The following is a 7,500-nucleotide window of genomic DNA, read 5'->3' on the forward strand; positions in this document are numbered from 1 at the left end:
AAGTCTTTCTCCAAACACAAGCACTGGTACCCTCACACTTCAGAGGACCAAACAGACCACCATTACATAGACAGCAGCAAAAAAAGTTTAATATACACCATCCAGATCACAGTCGATCAGTGGGTTAAGTGCTTTCATCCGAAGCAAATAATTGGGACTTCATCAGAACCACTAAAACAAGTACACTGACTGCTTAAATCATTAAAAATGATATGACACTAATTAAATTAAACTTGTAAAATCCTTAAAGGGATACAAGACGTCATTTGTCAGTAAAAGTAATAGGTACGTGAGACGTAATATAAGTTGAAATACATCTTCAGGTAAAATACATCTTATAATAAAAAATGTTATAGAAGTAGTGTGAAAGGTATAAAAATGCTTAAAATTCATTAAATGTGTATGTATTACATGATCTATCTAAAAACTATAATTTACCAGCTCTCAGCTTTAAAACAAGAATTTAGGAAATAGGTTCAGTCAAGCCAGGTAAATGTAAAGTGTTTAACTTTAGTTGCCAAGTCAATTCTTTGTTTTTGTTTCACAGTCTCCTCTCCTTTCATTTGTTGAAACTACCTCAATAATTCCAAACAGCAATGTGTTGTAATTTGCACAAGAAAGCGTGTGTTTAAAAAGGGAGCTATTTGGGTTTTTCTTCAAAATGTCATAGTTGTATTCATAAGTACTCCTACGGAAATATCTTTCTGTTTTACCAACATGGGCATGTTGACATCCAGAACAAGCAATGTACACTAATCCTTTTGTGGAACAGTTGCCTTTAGTTAATTGGACCATTTGGTCACTATACATAAGAATCTTCCTCTAATATGAAAGGACATTGGTTATAAGCTCCACATTTACATGTACCTGCTGGAAATTTATTCATAATTAGGCTTGACAATTTCTCAAACAAATGTTTGTGGTTTTTACTTGTTTTGTACGTAAACAGTGGATCAAACCCAACAAGGCGGTGTAAATTGGGATCTATTTTAAACAACTTCCTGTTATTTACGACATTGTTCTTAACTTCGTAGGTGAAACTGTAAAATCTAATGACCAATGCATTGTTGAATTCATTCCCATAATCTGAAGCAAAGAGGGATGATGCACCATCCTCCATCCTTCATCCTTTAATGATCTCCAAACCTGAATTGTGAAGCAGATTGAACAGATACCCTCTTTCTAGGAACATGTTCGTTGTCTTATCACATTCATTTAAGAGTAACTCAGTTAGAGCACATTCTAGCCATGCTAACTTACTGCCCTTTTGAAAACACTTTTTTTTTGCAGGTATATTGCTAGCAACTTTCGAAATGTAAATACATGTTAGAGAGCGTATCTTTCCTGTATATGGTGGACTCGTATTTGTTCAAATTTGGATTTTTTTTTAATTGAAACATCTTAATAATTAACTATGTGTTTATCGCAGTGATAAGTAAATTTAAAAGAAAAAATGTTGATATTTATAAACTCTGTAAACTCTGGTATTCTTTTCTTCTGTACCAACCCAAAGTAGAAATAAATCCTCTAGATATCTGAAGTAAAGTGTCCAACAATCGGAGTATACTGAATTCAGGATGTACTTTTTCTCCCACATGTACATCACCAAATTGTCAGACATTGCCACTCCCTGTACCTGCCTAAAATACTCTCCCTGAAAATGAATAAAATTTTTTTTAAGAACAAGATCCAAAAGATCCATAAATAGTCTTTGAACGATTTTCTAGTTGAGCAAGTTCGAGTAATGCTGAATGAAGCAAATGTAAGTATGAGGAATACTTTAAAATATATCAATCACATCGTTAAAATGGTATTATCATCATCAATAAATTCATGCTTTAACTTATTAAAAAAAAAAACAAGAGTCCTTTAAAATATGTTAGAATTTAATATATTCTTAAGAGTCTGGTCTATATATATCCTCTAATGGTTAAGTTTTAGGCCAGACCCCTGTGCTGAACTTTAAGTCTATGGGAGGGTTACGTTTTTGTGAACTTCAGGGATTCCAAAGACAGCTGGTGTAAGTAGATATTTTATAGAAAAAAAATTGTAGATCTCATGAGTAACCATCCCTTGAGCTAAACAGTCTTCAAGGAATATATCAGTTTTTCCTGTAGGCTATATTTATTTCATTTTTAGAAACTGTACTGTACATAGTTGTGTATGTAGTAACATTGTGTGAATATTACTCATATAATCTATTTTGTTTGCTATAACTGCCTAACCTCCATTGTCAGTCTTCATTACCCTAATAGTGTTATTTTATTAGTTGGTTGAGGGTTCGCTGTTCATCTTTGTTCAGATTGTGGGCGGAGATCCTCTTAACTTTGTGTACCTCATATCTTGTGTACAACATTTGTCGAATGTTGCTATGATGGGATTTAAAGTGGGCATGAATGTACTCCTTTTCCTAAAAAAGGTGGAATTTGAAATATTTGGGTGTGTTTTTTCAGTGAGTTGAACTGCCAAATTCAATTTTCGAATAAAAAGCTTTAATTCTGTTAACAGGTCTGCAATATTGGGTAAAGGTTTAGGCGCAAACTTAAACCCCTTTACTTAAAAGTGAAAAATGATCAATTGTTCATGTGAACTAACATGATAAATTACTATTGAAAGGTGGAATCACTGTATTTAATCTGCTTAAAGAAAATATTTATTATGAATAAATTTACTTGAAGATTACTCATTAGTAACTTGTTTGTTTTTCTTTCCCACAGATTTCAAGGTTCTTGTCAAACAGATAGGGTTTGCCATGGTTTTCACAAAGTTGTGGATGGAATAGTTGGCTGGACCACAGAAAATAGAAGTAAGAGTCACTAAATAAATGTACAGAAGGAGAGAGTTGTGAAGCATTAATGTGCTACAGATTACAGCCGCTTGAGCTCTGACCTTTGTTTTGGATCTGTTGTCATGTATTTACACAGCAACGGTTGCTATTTATCTATTGATATGTGATGCACATTAACACAGTTCTGCAGTATTTGCTTTACTTTTGTCATGTTTGCTTTACTTTTGTCATGTTTGCTTTTGTTCTTGTACAGAGTGAGGTTTGCCCATCTGCAGGTACCATTTACTTTACTTACCCGTCAGGCCTTCCTGCCTCGGTTGTCTTTTTACTGAGAAATTAGGAAAAGTAAGAATTGTTAACTGGCAGGTATTTCCAGTGTTGTCTGCTGCTGGTAATAGCATGCAGAAGGCGTTGCATTTATTTCATGGTGTGTCTGTGTAACTCACAGGTGTATTATTACCTCTTCCCTTGATCTTTTGACTTTTGTTATGCTACTTTGATTGTCTGAAAGTGCATTTCCCCTTCTTGACAAGGTGTGCTTGTGTATCAAAACGCATCATCCTGAAGCACCAGTTGTAAAGCAAGCTTTGTCAGCTGACAGAAATAATGCATTTAATGGTGTTTCTGGCTCAAAAGAGTGTTTATTGGGGTCTATATTAAATCACTGAACGCTTAAAATAGCAAACGCTGATGTATCAACCCTTTAAGAGTGAAACCTGACTATCTCGAAGGCATGGAACAGCGATTTTATTTTTTCCCAGGGGAAAAAAAATCCCTGTTACACACAAAAAAAAAAAAAGGTTCAACACAAAAAATAAAGTGGGGGGTTTGCCCCCCCCCCCAATTTAATATAGCAACTTTGAGATCGCACCTCAGTGTAAAAAATGGCAGAGACTCAAAAATGGCCCAGCAAGTGTCTTTGGGATTGTCAGCTTTCGCTCTTAAAGGGTTGATAAATCAGCGTTAGCTATTTTAAATGTTTGCTCATTTAATGTAGACCCCTTTATTGTACGTAGGCTGCAGTGAGAGTGTAACTGACCATACATGCAGAAAAAAAAACTCTGACATAAGAATAAACCATTTTAACACTGTACTCTATATTCTAGGCACAGAACACTTTTGAAATGCTCCTGCAGCAAAGTGCTGTGCAAAACTGGTTATACATAATTCAAGCAGCCATTATCCATACACTTTCTGGGCGTGCTGGATGCATCACTGTCTCACACTCCCTTAAACAACAGCTAGAGACACCACCACAGTTCAGTTCTTAGTGAGAAGTTCTAATCATGTTAAGGGCGCTCGCCTATGGTAGAAGTCTCAAGGTAGTGTTCTGTTACACCTCTGTGCTGCTGTATCACTATTTTAGGACCTTTAGGCTGCAGAGATCTTCATGCTCTGTATTCAGTGGCACGGTACTCCCCAGCGGTAAAGCTGATTGGCTTATAAATATGCTGGTAATAAGGTTGCCACTGTGGTAAATGGAAAAATAACGATGATAGACTTGGACGTAAACCGCTCCGACATCGCGCAAAAACTTTATTAAAGCAAAGCTTTCAGGTAACAACCCTTTCTCAATGCTAATAGCATTACACAGAATAATCACCATTTAAATAAGAGCAAACAAGTATCACATGACCACAGCCAGTATATCACATGACACTGCATAACATTTCTTTTTAAAAATACATTAAATATTTTGTTGTATTTTTACTAAAACAGGTTTAATATTTACAGTATCGTTAAGATCAGGTTCAAACTCTGCATATAATCTAATCATTCATACTCTTTATTTTCAAGAAAATTGTTTAAATCACCCCCCCCCCAGTTCCTTTCACTACTATGTCTATTACCCTAAACTTAAAACAATGGTCCTCACCCTTGTTCATGATATGCCTACTTAGAGCATTCTTGTCATTTTTCCTTCTTATATCTGACTTATGCTCAATAATTTGCTCTCTCAGCCTTCTGGTGGTTTTCCCCACATAAAATGAAAGACATTTTACACTAATGACGAGGTACAGCACATAGCTGGTATTACAACTGGCTGTGAGGGAAAAAGTATATTGGCTGTTGGTCACAGGTTGTGTGAACACGTTATTATTACCTGTTAAAATATCATTACAACTACAATTCATACACTTAAAAGTGACTTGCTTCGTAACTGTTTGTTGCTTTGGCATATACTTTAAAATCTTTGTAACATAGCCTTCTTTTTAAGTTTCTAGTGTTCCTATAAGAAAAATAAGGCCTTTCATTCAGTATTGTCTGCAGCTCAGGTAGAGCCAACAAAATAATCCATTTTTTTTGTATAATTCTTTTAAGATCGCCTGTCCTTACATTAAAAGTAGTTACATACCTAATTTTACTACATTGAGCTCCCTTTTGTACCACTTCTTCTGCCCCCTTAGAATATATGGGTTTCATTGAGGTTTCTCTGTCCTTTTTTACCCCATCACAAATTCTAAGAAGTTCTGTTTGTTTGGAGTGGCTTGTTTGAGTAATCTACAGATCTGCTTGGGTTCCTGCTAGGTGTTACAATTTCTTCCCAGATCCCAAAGGCAGTGTCATAGATGAATCAGAAACCCTCCAAGTTGCTCATAGCTGTACATGCCACTTATGGGCACGTTTGTGTGCATCTCTTCATGGTTTAGCATCCTATCTAGGGTTAGTTTCTTGCCCGGGCCCTTTTTGAGTGTTCAGGTATGTGCCCCCCATGACCCTGAATTGGATAAAGGGTGTAACTGGAAATGAATGAATAAATGATTAAGCAGAGCACCTCTGCCTGTTAATTTACTGATGTTCCCATTGTTTACATGTAATGCTGAGCCGAATGGTGAACATCTGTTATCTAACGATGTTTCTTGCATATGAATCAGTTAAGCATCATTTAGTCTTTTGATGTTATTTTACTGTTACTTTATACTAAAATCTGGCAGGCAGTTAACATGGAGGACTAAATTGCTCTTAATGACCTTCTTCTTATGGACAGGGTAGAAGGTTTGATCCTTTCCACCTTCTTATGCCTCTTTTGTGACTCAAAGCAAGTCAGTGAAAGAAGCGGTGCATCCGTATCACCCCTGAAAAAGTACACTTTTGTCCACTGGGCTTACCTGGTCAACAAATGGATGAAAAAAAATATAGATAGGTGGATGGGTGGGCAGACAGACAAACAAGCTTGCAGACATTTTTTTTTTACTTTGTGGCTACCTGTATTTTAGAGAAAGCAGGGATTTCATTTGCTGTTTGCCTAAAGTAGGTCATTTGTTAATAATTTATGCTGCCTCCTCACACTTCATCCGTTTATAATCATCTCCTTTTCAGCTGTAGTAGTCATACTTTTTGGCCTGTATCTGCTGGTATGTATGATTATTGGAGATGGCAGTTCTGTCTCACTTTTAATAATATTTATTTGTTGACATTTTCTGTTTTTTTCATTACTACTGTATGCAGTATAATTAGTGTATACTATTTGAGATGTTTCTGAGTTATTGTTTATTTGGACTAGAACTGTATATACTATTTGAGATGATTTAGAGTTATTGTTTACATGATTTGAAATGTATCTTCTGTGGAGCTATTCTCTCTGGGCCTCCGCTGAAAAAGGGCTATCAGCTCAGTCGGACTAACCTGGTCAACAAATGTAAAATAAATAAATAAAATAACTGGGGATATTAGTACTTATCTCTTCTTTTGCTTTCTTGTATGTTCCGTCTGTAACAGAGCACCTTCCATTTCTTTGCATATTTTAGGTTTACTGTAGTAGAGAGTTGTTCAACAGTTGACAGAAGTTAAGAATCTCTGTTTCTGTATGAATTAGTGTCTATACAACAGCAAACTTAGGAGACTGAAGTTCCCAGGTGCCCCTGAAAGAGACATTTCAGTCAGAAGTAAAGCAAATGTAAAACATTAATGACAGTACGTTTGAACACCAGTGATGTTGGGTATAGTGGAATGAAACCTGGAGGAATATTGTAATCCACTGACTGACTGTGCTTTGTAAATGCGGCATTTCCTCATCTCGTGTATCTGTCTTGTTCATACCGACGCTCCATTGTCATCTTACTTTTGTTATATTCTCATCTGTGTACCAAGCCTACATTCACCTGCAGTAAGGGCCAGAACCAGTTACCCTTATTTAATCAGTATTTCCTTGTTTTACTTGACATGACATAAGCCCAGTAGCAGATCCCTGTTATCTGTTAATTTAATGTTTATTTGAGTTTCAGTTGTCTTAGTAATGATGTGCTCATTGGTCTGTGGTATAAATGAATTGCCTATAATCTGCTTGATTTTTTGTGCATGCCCATGATATGAGTTCTCCAGTGATTATTTTTCATGACATTTCCCGTTAATATTTGTAGTAGTGTTGAAGTAAGAATTGCTCTGTATCGACTGATAGTTTTCATGTGTTCCTGTAATGCGAGTGAATAAAAGAAGGGTACACAGTGTATACTGTTGTGGTACACAGTGTATACTGTTGTGGTACACAGTGTATACTGTTGTGGTACACAGTGTATACTGTTGTTTGTTGTGGTATGAAGTATAATTTAATACAGTACTAAATCTTCCAAATTGTGTTAGTATTAACATTTACAGGATTTGTTACTAATATTCATGGGATTTTCCTACCACTGTTTAATGATGTTAATTATCTTTGTTTTGTGTATCGGATTGGCTGTTATCACCTGGGATGTTCCTGAAAATGGCCAGCT

At 35.8% G+C, this 7,500-nt stretch overlaps 1 protein-coding gene across 2 annotated transcripts in view; it reads left to right on the forward strand.

Moving 5' to 3' along the window:
• The window catches only part of NRIP1 (nuclear receptor interacting protein 1), a 528,410-nt gene that overhangs the window by 385,983 nt on the left and 134,927 nt on the right, over nt 1-7,500 (forward strand). For both annotated transcript variants that reach the window (XM_044072152.1, XM_044072153.1), the window contains exon 3: nt 2,718-2,806. The gene's annotated coding sequence lies outside the window, so the exon portion shown is untranslated. The remainder of the gene's footprint in view (nt 1-2,717; nt 2,807-7,500) is intronic.

Source organism: Protopterus annectens, chromosome 5.part0 (genome assembly GCF_019279795.1).
Source record: "Protopterus annectens isolate FY-2018-M chromosome 5.part0, PAN1.0, whole genome shotgun sequence".
Lineage (NCBI taxonomy): Eukaryota > Metazoa > Chordata > Ceratodontiformes > Protopteridae > Protopterus > Protopterus annectens.